The sequence below is a fragment of the Acomys russatus genome, chromosome 23, assembly GCF_903995435.1.
Source record: "Acomys russatus chromosome 23, mAcoRus1.1, whole genome shotgun sequence".
Lineage (NCBI taxonomy): Eukaryota > Metazoa > Chordata > Mammalia > Rodentia > Muridae > Acomys > Acomys russatus.
In genome coordinates this window covers 26,378,158-26,392,857 of record NC_067159.1, presented here as the reverse complement: position 1 = coordinate 26,392,857, position 14,700 = coordinate 26,378,158, and the positions used below count along the sequence as shown (strand labels likewise).

Here is a 14,700-nt window from a genome sequence, read left to right as displayed (position 1 = left end):
CAAAGCCATGTACTTGTAAAAGTTGCTTTTATAGACAAAACAGAAATGCTGACATCCTGGCTATTGTGACCTCAAAGCTGTTCTTTCACCTAAGAAAACATTCTATGGACTAGTGTAGAAGACAGTGTCTCATAGAAATCAAAGCTGAACTTGACCTGGATTTCTCTTGTATTTTATGGCTAAAAGACATTAATTCACTGTCAATTTTATGGACCAAACAATGTCAATATTCAACATTTGAAATATCATTACTCTTCAATGGTAATAATATTAAGACAGAAAAACCCACAGCCCCCTACCTCAGACACACACACACACACACACACACACACACACACACACACATACACACACTTCTTTAACTTGTCCTATAGAGGAATTCTTATTGTTTTCCAGCCTGAAAAAGGACCCCAGTATATAGCTGAAGCTGTCTTCAAAACCATGGCTATTATAGTGTTGCAGCCTCCCAGGTGGTGGTACTAAAAGCATCAGGCCACACACATGACTGGGAAATACGTGTACTTACAATGACTCTACATGTGTGAGCAAAAGAAGCCTCTTGGAACCGGTCATCATTTCAGTGCATGATCTTGGAAGCACAAGTAAATACGCCTCTCAGAACATATTATCCACATGTTTGGTTGATCTGCAAGTGATTAATGTGGCATTTCCATTGGATAGAAGAAATCTTTTGATCCTGGTGTTCTTAATCAGGGACACCAAGCCATTTATCATACAGATTAGAACAAATAAGCTTCCTTGGATGTTTCTAATAAATTGTTGGGAATAATTTTTGTTGAAGAATATTAATTTAAATGTACTTTTTAAAGAGATTCCCTGCCTGTCATCTTCCAGAATCTCACCTCACAGCTTACCTACCAAATAAGTATTACTGAGGAATTCAGAAGCAGTGGGTTTCCTCCCCAAGAACTGGAGTCAAAGGGGCAGAGTTCTGGCCATGGCAGCAATAAAATGAACAATACCTTCAGTTTTACATGCTCTACCTGGACATAAGCAGCTATTAAAAATAAGCAATGCCAAAGAATACACCATCCTTTTTCTATCATTTGTTGACTAGGTTTGACTTTCTTGTCAGTAAAGTGTTAATACTCATGTGCACAGGTGCTCACAGATACCCGTGGTGGAGGGATGAACTCTCTTTTTTTTTTAATATATTTTTTATTAATTTATTCATATTACATCTCAATTGTTATCCCATTTCTTGTATCCTCCCATTCCTCCCTCCGTCCCACTTTCTCCCTACTCCCCTCCCCTATGACTGTGACTGAGGGGGACCTCCTCCCCCTGTATATGCTCATAGAGAATCAAGTCTCTTCTTGGTAACCTGCTATCCTTCCTCTGAGTGCCACCAGGCCTCTTCTGAGCTCCCGGGCTCTGTGTGAGATTCTCTCACACAGCTTCACATTAATTCCCTTAACTGTGTCAAATTTCAGCTCTTTACATACTAAGCAGTGCAGTTTTGATGGGCAGCAAAATCCCTGTATTTTGCTCCATCTAACCCTCATGTTTGAGCCCAATCTCCTGTTTGACCTCATTTACGTAGAGATTTGAAAACATTAGGCACATTTATATGTGTGAGGCATAGGCAGGTATGCTACTACACACCTTGAACCCTAGAAACCAGAGTGAGTCTGTAACCATAGATTAGAGGCTAGAGTACATTTCAAACATAGACAACTCTAAAAACATAGAAAAAAAATGATAGATGGATAGATGGGTAGGTACATAGATAGATGATAGATAGATAGATATTTGTCAAGAAAAAACTGTAAAATAGCAAATTACCTTATATATTTTAAAATACATATGTTCTCTTTTCTGAATAAATAACCCGAAACAGTTCAGTATTAACTAGTGTGGGGGAGCCAAGACCATAGCTGGCAAGCATCTCAGACCTTGGCATAATACATCGAGTGGACATGGGGCAGGCTGCCTTGTGACCTCTTCCCCTCCCTCCAGGTACTCTCCAGCTGTTCTCAGTATTCCCGGAATTACAGAGGCCTTCAGAGGATGAGTGAAACAAAGTCTATAGATAACACCTTGTGGTTCCAGATGCCTAACAATTCCACCCAGCCCCAGAACCACAGGGGCCCTCCCCTGCCAAACTTCCTGACTTCCTGATATCTTGTGAAAACCGCCCACCCAGATCACCCCACTCAGCCTCTTGCTTCAATGGTACATAATTGCATGTGAAAAAAAAATTTGGTCAGCTTGATCAGACCTTGCTTGCTGTCTGTTCTTCATGTCTCTTGTCCCCCATTCTCTCCCTAGGGGTCTGAGGGTCCCAGTTGATTGTCCGGCTGGTCCGGAAAAACTAGTTCTCAATGTTCAAGTTTTACATTCAGTAAGTAACTCAGTGTTTTCTGAGCTGTAAAGTGTCAGGCATGGGTTGAAGAAACAAGAATAGAGAAATAAGAAAAGTGGGAAAATCCCAAATGTTCTAATACTTTTAAAGTGTTATGTGTGCCCGAGGCTGCCTTGTTAGTGATTGATCTTCACTTTTTACCCCATGATATCATCCTTGTTTTCTGGCAATGAGATGAAACAACACTTGGCAACCAGTGTCAAGGAGGGATTAAGTGGTGCCTTTGTCTGATGTTATTAAGCTTGTCTACTCTCAGACCACAATTTCTTCCCTAGAGTCTGGGGCCACTCCTCCAGATTTTACTGAGGGTTGAACTCAGAAAATGGCAGAATTTTTTTTAAATGCTACTTGATTGTTATCCAGTGTTTATAGACAATTGCATTCTAGTTCAATGTGGTAAGTACACTATTAATCAGTAGATCAGACTAATTCTTAGATATCTGACATGAGACTAAAAGAGCAACATCAGGGAGATGTGAAAATACTTTTTACTTTTTGGTAGAGAAGGAAAACCATTTAGTTTATGTTCTGTATGGCAATGTCCAGCTCTCTATGAACTCTCTGTGAATATCAGAGGATGGACTAGCCATTTTGAATTCTTGTTATTTATAAAGAATACTTTTATATGTTGTTATTTATAAGGATAAACATTGAGATGTAACAAGAATAAATTAATAAAAAAAAGAAGAAAATAAATAAATAAATAAATAATATAACAATTATTTATATAACTATACAATAATAATAACACTATTATTACCTGTTTTGCTAGTACACTACATGAGGTTGTCAAAAGTGAAGTCTATGGTTTGATTTGCCGTGCCAAATGAGATTGCATTTTAAAATGGGGATGTTAACATCCCACATCAGGTCTTCAACTATGTTACTCTGATAAATCAAATAACCTGTCAGACTTTTACTTACCATCCCTCTCATCCTCAGGTCATGGCAGGAGGAAACTATTATTATAAGATTATCTCAAGGAAGGAAACTATTTATGCCTCATTTCTCAACTAGAAGGATGCTGAGTGTGGGTGGTGCTCAAACCTTCCCTACCTTAATCACAGATGCTACAATGAGGACAGGGTTCATTTCCTTTCCAGAATCAAGTTTTTCTTTGAGAATTCGGTATGACTTATTTGCTAGCATTCTGTGTCGGGTCCTTTTTCATTCATAATAGGGAGCATATCCTAGGTGGGAGAAAGATAAGAGTGTATCAAAATATATTCACACCTTTGAAGCTCTGGTGTTCCCCTTATTGTGAACCAAAGCACTCTCAAGGATGGGTGCAGAGATATAACTGGGAGAAATAAGGGAGATTTTATATTTTTCTTTTTGCTATCTCCCAAATATATTTTCTCTTCTAATTATTTTTTTTTCCAGTTTGAAACACTGGAGTTATTTTATTTTCAAATCAGACATTGCTTGGCAGTGAATCACACTACTCTGGCACAAACATTTTGTGTAATGGTCCTCACTTCCTTTTCTCTTATCTGCTGTAAATATCCTTCCCAAGCATGTCATTCTTAGTTACTATTTAAGTATGAGCCTTTTAATGACCCGTACAATATTCTCACTTTCTTTCTGTCTGGGGAACTGTTATAAGTCTTAAAGTTTGTATTCCCTAGAAGCCTTTTCTCGTTAAACTTCCTTTGGCAGAGTCTGTCATTTCCTTCTGCTCTGAATTCTTATTTCCTACTTTCAGTGCGGAAAGATACTGGGATAGTCAAGAACCCAAGGTGAACACTCCACCAATGCTGGTGGGAGAACAAGCTTGTACAACCACTTTGGAAATCAATCTGGCACTTCCTCAGAAAATTGGGAATAGGTCTACCTCAAGATATATCACTCCCTGGGCATATACCCAAAAGATGTTCCTCTATGCAATGAAGACACTTGCTCAACTATGTTCATAGTAGCTTTATACAAATAGCCAGGATCTTGAAACAACTAGATGTCCCTCAACCGAAGAATGGACAAAGAAACTTTGGTACTCTGAATACTACTCAGATAGTAAAAACAAGGAAATCTTGAAATCTGTAGGCAAATGGATGGAACTATGAATGATCATCTACTCAGTGAAGTAACCCAGACCAGAAAGACCTGCGTGGTACTTACGTACTTATAAGCAGATACTAGGCACATAATACATGATAACCACACTACAATACACACAATGTAAATGATGAGGAGGACCCTAGAAAGAATGCTTAATTATCATTCAGAAGGACAAATATAATAGATACCTGAAGCAGTTGAAAATAAGGAACAGGAAAAGAGCCTACCATAGAGGTCCTCTGAAAGACTCCACTCAGCAGAGGATCCAAGCAGAAGCTGAGACACACAGCCAAACTTCAGGGTGGAGCTTAGGGAGTCTTATGGAATAGGTTGGGGAATAGAAGAACCTGGAGGGGTCAGGAGCTCCACATGAAGACCAACAGAGCCAACAAATCTAGGAGGAGGAGGGGGACTACTGCAGAGACTGCTGCAGAAACCAAGAACCATGCATGGTGAGGACCTAGACCCTCTGCTCAGATGCAGTAGATAGGCCGCACAGTCTCCACGTGGGTCCCATAATATGGGGAGTAAGGTCTACTTCTGAGGTGGACTCTGGCCTCACCTGTTGATCACTTCCTTCTGGTGGGGTGGCCTTGCCAGGTCACAGAGGAAGAGGATACAGGGAGTCCAGATGAGACTTGAAAGGCTGAGATCAGCTGTTAGGTGAGGAAAGCTCCCCTTTCTGTGGACTATGGGAGGGAGAGGAAGGTTATGAGGGAGGGAGGGTGGGATCTGGAGGCAACAAGGAAGGGAGCTACAATCAAGATGTAAAGTGAACAAATTAAAAAATAACTCAAGGGAATTTCAATTCTTCCTCCATTGTTTCACCATGTAAAAGTGACTACCATACACAATCTTGTTGAGGACTTATTCTAGCTTCAAAACTGGGATGATACAATTATGGCTATAAGAAATTTTTGCTATAAAATATCAAGGTGTGGGCAGTAGTTATCATGTATCTGACAGGACAAATTTGTTCATATGCAGCATAAATTCCTAACATAGGATATACTGCTAAGTCACTGCTGAACAGTAAATATATATATATTCTCAATGGCAATTTCGTATCTAATTAAAATAGGTTTATTAGGTGGCTTCAAACATATTCTATCAAGGTGAAAGGATTCCTGTCTAGAAGAGAAAAATGCTTATGTCTAATTTCTTGATAATACAAAAAAGACACTAGGTATTTTGAATTAGAGTCAATAATATTAAGAAAGAACTCAGAATAATATAGATCTATGAAAGAGGCTAGAAACAGAGTGTCACATTCACAAATCCATTCCCTCCAACAAACTGGTGAGCTTGTGTCTATGCTGAAATCAGTGAAGAATATGAAAATTCTTTTTGTTTGTTTGTTTGTTTTCAATTATTTTTGAATTACATGAATCAAATTTCAGTGTGGTTGTACTCTTTGAGGCACTACTTTAAAAGGCTCTCACGCTTATTTATAAATTATCTAAACATTCAACTGTTTAGTAAGAAAACTGAATGAGGTTGTAGGTTTCACAGAAATTATCTGGAGCAAGACTGATGTAGAAATACAAAATGAGACTCACCAAGATGGGAACAGGCAGATTGACATCCTCACAGATAGTCAGGAGAGACTTTCCAGAGATGTTTCCCTTGTTTGGTGCTGATAAGGTCATGCACACATTGCCCTGTTACTAGAACCATGCATAATCGTTGGTTTCTTAAAAGATCCTTGGACAGGTTTCACAGAATCTAAGAAAGAAGGGCCATATTTCCAGGTATGATCAGTAAATTCAAGTGTTTGTGTTGAAAGTTATGTGTGTAGGTGTTAGAATCAGGCAGTTATATAATATACAGTCTCAGAGTCCTACCGTGTGATTTTTGACTGAACAGACATGGGAAACTATAGAAGTTATATCTGCACTTCATCACACATTTTGCCTGACTGCATTTCTCTGGCAGACAACCTCTGGCTTCTTCAACTTAGCTATGAGATCAAATACATAGGTATTATGGTATACTTAGATTTTAAAAAGACAAGCATGGCGGTACATACATTTAATCCCAGGATTAGGGGGACAGAGGCTGGTAGATCTATATGAATCTGAGGCCAGCCTAGTCTACAAAAAAAGTTCCAAAACAGCCAGGGCTGTTATACACAGGGAAACCATGTCTCCAAAAGACAAACATTTTTTTCAAAGTTGAGTTGATATTCTTAGTATTATAAAAGTCAACACAGGAGTCAAGATATCAAATTAGTGGCATTTCTCCACATATACTTAACTAACTATGTATTTGACACTTCTGTGAAGTATATTTTACATAAACTCATGGCCATTGGGAAGAGGGAATAAAAACTTATAAGCAGTACCCAACAATGGGAGGACACCTGTAATGTACACTTCACGATGGTGTTGCTAAACTCCCCATTTCTGCTTGTTGTAAATGACGATTTTGGGTGTTAAGTGACTTTAAATTTTAAATTATGCCTGTAGAGTATATTTACATACCTATAATTTCCTCACTGAGAAGGGAACATTTGGATTCCTGGGCACTGCACCACTGTTTTGGGGGTATGCCCTCCCACTTCGACAGCTATTGTCTTTACATCCTTTGTTTTTCATCTCACCAAAGTCAGTTATACAGTTTAGGGAGCGTGAAGCTTTCTTCACACCACAGCAAGACACTGAGTTCTCATCATGACATAAAGCCATTTCTTTTCCAAATACTTTCAGACAGTTTTCAATAAGAAAATTTTATGAGAGAAATCTGTGACAAAATGGGACAAGCACAGAGGGTCTCTGTTACTTCTCATGGTTGTAAATACTATTTGATATATGGGTTTTAGAAGTTCGAATTGTGTAATTCATAATTTTAAGAAAAAGTTAGCTGTTATAAAATATGAATTTTCTATTAGAAGTTTGAAATACTATTTTGAGATAGGATGTAAAAATGCAACCAACACAGTGAAATACGCTATAAGAGGATGATTTCCAGTATCCCTATTGTGATGTTTACTATATATTATCAACTTGACTTTGTTTCTGTTTCTCATACACATGTCTGAGCATGGTTGTAAGTTTGCTTATAGAAAGTCATAGCTAAAGAGGGAAAACTCCTTCTGACTGTGAACACCATCCCATCAAAAGTCCCTATAGAGTGATTAAAAAGGGACAGACGGGCAAAGTCAACTGACCACAAACATTCATGTGTCTCATGATCAGTGCACATGCAGTGTTAACAGCTTCATCCTTGGGTTAAATATATTGGGAGGTTTTTGAAGTAAAGCCTATTGGGAAAGAATTAGATAACAGAAAGTCTGCAATTGCAGGATGTTTTGGACCCCAACATTCTCTCCTTTATTTTACTTCTACACCTTATAGGGAAAAGAATTTTCTGAATCGGGACTTCAAATCGACTCCTGACAGGCCAAAGAGCAAAGACTCAACCACTAATAATAAATTAGAAACTGAAAGTCTGAGGGTCAAAACAGCCATTTGATCTTTATACTGAATAGATTCTGGTATTTTCTTGTAGTATTTGAAATATGGCTGCCTCAGAAAAATGTACTCAATATTTTTCTAAACAAGCCATAATCTATAACAAGAGACCAAGGGTCTATTAAATCATATTAACTAAGACACTGATAACCATGTCTGATTTTTTAAAAACAATCTATATTGGCTTTATATAGTTGGAGCAAACACCTTGAAAACAAGCAAAATCCACACATCCCTTAGTGATGACATCAAGGATACAGTCTTGATCACTAAACCCAGCAATCACATTCTTTCTTATCATTACACAATTGTTGTCAGTGAGTTAATCAGATGATATTCTAAATTCCAGTTGACATAGAAATGAGTCATTGAGCTCAAACACGTGCTGACAGTCTATTCCATCAAATGATTCTGCCTTCCAGAAGAATGCAATTCAAAAGTTTAATTATTTTTTTTTTTAAATGACGCTCGGCATTGTCCTGTATTCCTGTCTCATTGTGAAGACTTCAAAATCCCATGCATAAAATATGTGTCCCATTACCTCTTTGTGGATATCTTTTGCTAATCTGGAGTTGCATGAACTAGGCAGACATAGGATATTCAGAGCCATGCAAACAGATAAATTATACTCTGTCACCTGGTTAACTGCAGAATTTCCTTCCATGTTGTGTAACACACTGAAAAGTAGTCTCAAGAGAATGGCATTTAGGTTGGGCAGCTGCTCTACAACACTAAACAGAGGTAAGTTATCTTAAAACAAGAAATATAACTGAGTGAAGAAAGTTAACAGAATAAATGTATCTTATTCATTGCCCTCCATAAAAAGGGATGCAACTCCTAAACGTATTCCTCTAAATATTTCCCCCAAGTCAGTAAAAAACAAAACAAACAAAAAAACAAACAAAAACCAAACAAATTTAACTGGTTTGTAATTTAATATAAACATACCTAAAACACTTATGATATTCTTCTGTACTGTACTTAACTCAGAGCATATTGTAAAGTAAGTTATTCAATTTTAAAATCTCTCCATATTTAGAGGGTAGCAATTATGCAATGCTATCGTGCTATTGCAGGCTAAAACTTGACTGTCATGTGAGAGGCCATTAAGGGATTTCATGTCTACCAACATGTTTCATTGACGATTTAGTCTTAATTAGACATGTTTTTCACTGTTAAATATTATAGAAAGTTTCATCTATACCGCTGACAAATCAGGTGCAAATTTTATCCGATGGGGCAGTATAAATTCACAGTGCATACAATGTTGAAATTTTCATTGTTGGAGATATATTGCCTTTTATTTATTTTTTCTTTTTATTTTTTAATACAGGTTCTTCTACTGTAGCCTGAGTGTCCTGGACTGTCTAGGTAGCCCAGGCTAACCCCAAGTTGTTGCTGATTATACCTCTGCTTCTCACATGCTAAGATTGCAAGCATAGCTCACATGACTGTGAACGCCCATGTCTCTTTTCAAAACGTCTTCCATGTTTGTAAGCAACTGAAACCTTTTGTTGTCAGTCAATACTTTTAGTAAATAATTCTGGGGCATATAATCTAATGTTTCTAAGCAAACATTTTTTTTCTACATTGTTGATATTGTTGAAGCAACTAGCTAATCATTACCTCTACCCTGTAGCCACTTTCACCTCTTCATTCACGTGGCCAAGGACACTAAACCACATATAGCTATCATAGATAAGTCTAGATGTCAGCACACTTCCACTGACATTTTGAAGAAACTCCTTACAAGGAAAATATTTGTAGAATATATAAGTCAAAGGAATTGCTGAAAATACTTTCTACCATAAAATTCAGTTTAGTCTCAACTTCCTTCACAGTGTTCACCATGTGCCCTAGTTAAAACCTTGTCTGACATGGAGGACCACTAATGGTTCCTGTGTTTTCTCTATCAAAACTAAAAGCATAAGAGCAGATTGTAGGTAGTGTTTAGGAATGTGGGCAAACCTCTCCTCTGCTCAAATTATCCCTAATGGACATCTGAGTGAACTACCGCACACTGAAGAGACTAATACTTCATCTCAAATCCTATTTTCAATTGATATAAACATATATAGTGGTAATTTCTTTGGTATCAAGGGCTTCTTGATTCTATCCCAAAGGGTTATGAAATAAGTGACCAAAATGCAAACTCATGCTCATAAGAAAAGGCTAAATGAACCTGAAGTTTCTTTCATTTGCTGTGTCCTCTGAGAGAAAATGCTTCTAGTAAAATCTTGTGTTGAAGGAAATGGAAAGTGTATCTTTGTATAGGGACTATGAAATTATATCACAAAATTGGGCATAATATACTTTGTGATAACTAGGTAAGCACAGTGCTGTGCACCCTTCAGTCTCAGAACTCAGGAGAAAAAAAACATGTAAAATTCAAGTAAGAGCAAGAGTACAACAACCTGCCTAAACTTGTATTAGTCAAAGCTTAGTGGGAACCTTCAACTTCGTTCATTCAAAAGCAGGAAGCAGATGTCAAATCACCCTGACATCTTACAAAGACAAACATAATATTGTGTTGGTCACAGGGATTTAAGTTTCAGGAAATGAGCCTAGGATACTTTTATGATTATATTTCTGTAACTACTCAATCATGCAAATATTTTTCAAGCTGACCCATGTACCAGGCATTGGTTGAACTAGTTGGAATAGGCCATGGAAGAATATGTTAACAGCTATCCTCTCCTTATACCATTAACATAAAATAGATACAACAGTCTAGTGATCAGTTTGCATTGTTCAACTTATTTTTTACAGTTGTGTCTTCGTGTTTGGAAACAGAAAACACTCTAGCTGTGGCTGGCTCAGATAGTCTGGAGTTGGGGTGCATGGGGCCATTAGCATCTTTGCTTAATGTCACTGAACATATGTTTTTCAAAACATGGTTACCTCTGAGGATTCCTGTGCCAAAGTGTGCCAAGGCTCCAAATACACAACTCAATATGAGTTCCTTTTGGTGCCAATACCATATCTCCTAGGATATTAGGCTAATTTTTTGGAATATGACATGGTAGTATGGAGGAAGATTTAGAAAATTTAGAGTTTGTTAGTATATGTTCCTATATACTCAAATCAGTTTCAGTTATGTACCTCACAGAGACAATGTCTGGCTGTTTTCTACACCCATAATATGTGTTACTTGATCGGCTATAAATTGTTTCTGAACTGCTGGAATTTTTCATGTAGTCACACTTTAATAGGGATGATAAAAAATACTGTATACCAGAGATGCTTAATTTTTTAGATATGCTTGCATTCGAATGTTAATGTATTGTGGCTTTCATCAATATGAATTCTTTATTATAATATTTAAACTTCAAGATATTTACATAATTTGAAATTTAGTTCTATCATTCCACAACTCAATTTTCTTTACATAATTTAGTTTTCATAATTCTGAAGTGGCTACGTGAAGTAACTGGTTCTTGTGTGACATGTCAAGCATCTTTAAAGAGACTACAAAGTTCAAAGCAGTGAAAGAGACACACATGTGGGTCATCAACTCAGACAAATTGTAAAGTGAAAGTATTTGAAGATGGGGACAAGAATGATGACGAGGTGGATAGGACTCTAGATAAGCCCTCAAGTATGTTACATTATAAAATAATTACAAAAGAAATCCTTGTTTATTTCTTAAACATTGATAACTAAATTCTAAAATTGGCCAGGTACAGCATTAACTGAGGAGGAAGGAGGGACATCAATACAGAAGGAAAGGGAATAAGGAAGCAAAAGTCACATTGAGGGTGTTTGAAAAAACTATAAAGAGTTATATTGTTGTTTTTATTCACCTAAAGTTACATATAAAACTCGTAAGTGCAATGCTATAAGTATGAATAGAGAATTTAAATTTTGAGTTGACAACACTTCCCACAATAGATTTAGGCTATTTTTCTTTAATTCCAGAGCCAGGCATGAAAAAAGTCACTTCAAGTTGTTCAGAGGAGTCTAAAAGACTCTTAATACTGTGTGTGCTGTGGCTGCTACCCTTGGTTACCTCACAATAGTTGAATATAAGTCTCCATAGCTGAAGAAACCATGCATTTCAGATACGTGGAGCATCTGAGCTGGGTCTGACATGTAAACCTCCTCCATGAAGACAAACTTTAATGGTATTCAAAGATGCTACACAAGATACAAAAGAGCCAGGGGACCTGAAAGAATAGTCCTATAAACAGAACCTATGACCAAAACAATGACAAGCATGACAAGATATTCCTAAGAGTGCAATGGTGGCACCTTTTCTGGGAAATAACAAACAACTGTGAAATCAGACCTATAGCCTGCTCAGCAACAAAGTAATCATGACTAGTACAGGAAACCTTGAAACTATCCAGGGATAATGAGGTCATGGCTCTTAAGGAAAATGACCTGTCACTTTCACTACATAAGCATAATTCCTAACTGTATTTCAAAACTTATTCTAATACTTACCCATAGTGTAGCTCTTATGCGCCCATTAAAGAAGATTCACTTTGCAACAGATAGAGACAATTATAGAAAGCCACAACTATTCAAAATGCAATGAACAAAAACTTCAGGGTACCCACCCCCAATGGGTATGTATATGTATATATATATATATATATATATATATATATATATATATATATGTGTGTGTGTGTGTGTGTGTGTGTGTGTGTGTGTGTGTGTGTGTATACATATATATATATATATATATTCATAACTCCTGGACCTTAGAATCTAGAAACATTGCTTAGAAGAGTCATAGAGATTATAACTCAGATGATCACAAAATCTTCTTTGAGATCATGCCCTATAGAAATGATGTGTAGGCTGCAATCATGATCATCCCACAAAATGGTTGCTTAAATAATACCTGAACAAAGCCATCATCTAGATAAAAATTTGGAATTGGAATAGTTCATGAACACAAATTTCTAGACAAAGAACTATAGACAGATGAGAGTGGAAAAATTAGTCTTTCCTATAGAAGAACCCTTAATTGGTAACCCAGTCCTAATTGTTAGCTCAGAAATAGTACATATAGTACCAAGCACTGATGGAATCATCAGGTTGTTTTAAAATGTTTATGGATTTATATGTAGGAATGTAATAATAAAAATTTAAGAAAAAGAGCCATGTATTTGAAAGGGAGTGGAAGATTGAGGGAAAACAGAAGAGGGATTAGAGCAAGGGAAGAGAAAGAGTGAAAAAGTGTAGCTCTATTTTAATAGTAAAATTTAAAAAAAAAATTAACTGATGGGGCTGAAGGGTTGGCTCAGTTATAAAGAACTTCTGTTTCACCTTCCTGAGAACTTGGATTTGATATTATTATTATATGAGACACAGAGACAGAGAGAGAGAGAGAGAGAGAGAGAGAGAGAGAGAGAGAGAGAGAGAGAGAGAGAGAGAGAGAGAGAGAGAGAGAGAGAGAGAAGAGAAGAGAAGAGAAGAGAAGAGAAGAGAAGAGAAGAGAGAGATCACTGGATCTTGCTGTACAGAAAAAAAGGTGTTTGTGGAGGAGGCACATGGTCTATACTGAGGAAGAAATACCTGCCTCTCAGAAATAAAGTAGAGAATGACAGAATGAAGATCAGTGGCAGCAAAGCACACCCACCTAGTCATGTTCACTAGGTGACATGAATGTTTATGTAAGAAATGCCCCTCCACACACTAATATTTTGGAATGGGTGTCTCATATTAGGCATATTGAAGAATCAAACAAAAGATGGTTAATTATTTTGCATTTCACTGTGACTGGTTAATGCTTCAAGCTATATTTTATTATCATTATTTCTCCCATCCTAGTACCAACCAGGCATGACCCTGCTTAGCTTCCAATATCAGACAAGATCGGGCACAGTTCAGGGTGGTATGGCTGTAGACTGTTATCATTATTTCTAACCTTATTTTTTCACCTGGAAGGGTCAACAGTAACATAAGACGGTGATATAGTATTGCAAAGGAAAATGTATATAACAGGAGAGGAAACTCTTAGCTTATCAGATTTCAGTCCTTCATGTCTGCCATCACTCACAGGAAACCCTGATGAAGGAAACTGCTCACCCAGAGTCAGAGGACTCCTGAGCATGGACAATGCCAGACCTCTCCCTACGTTTATGACAGATGCTACAAGAACACATTCCTTGTTCCAGTTCATTTCCCCAGAATCCTACCTCTGTTTTAGGGTTCAGCATGCTGATGTATCAGCTGGCATTCTGAGGACACTTTCACTGGTTGGCTCTTTTTCATTGATGAGTAAGAGCATGTCCTGAGCAGAAGAAAGGGACGCATCTGATACTATATCCACAGCACAGAGCACCATTTGCTTTTTCTTGAGAACTATACCAACAGCTAAGATGGATGAAGAGAACACTGAACTGGGTTTTTTTGTGGCTCTGTCTTTAGTTCTACCCACCACAATCTAACTTTAACCTTTAAATCTCAAGAATGTTTATTTGTATCAGGATTTCACTAAAGTGATTACTTTAAAGTGAATTTTTCCTATATATAAGCACTGTCTTATCTTCCTATTTTTAATCCAATGATTTGATGCATAATTGCTTCCCCCGGAGTATTGCTAACCTGCTTAGCTTTTCATGAGGCCAGAGTTGAGTTAACAGTGGGTTCACATGATCTGGAGTAATCACCACAGAATACTTCTTAAATCCACTAGTCTATCATGAGAATTCACACTAGTTGTTTAAAAAATACCTTTACAGTGGAAGATGAAATGGAGAGCCTTTAAATGGATGTGAAGTTCTCTTTTTCTTCTTTGGCACTAGATGCCAGAAGTGGTTGCAGCAG

At 37.3% G+C, this 14,700-nt stretch overlaps 1 pseudogene; it reads right to left on the bottom strand.

Moving 5' to 3' along the window:
• Window positions 1-625: 625 nt before the first annotated feature.
• Window positions 626-14,218, bottom strand: LOC127206173 (rho GTPase-activating protein 20-like; annotated as a pseudogene).
• Window positions 14,219-14,700: the final 482 nt, after the last annotated feature.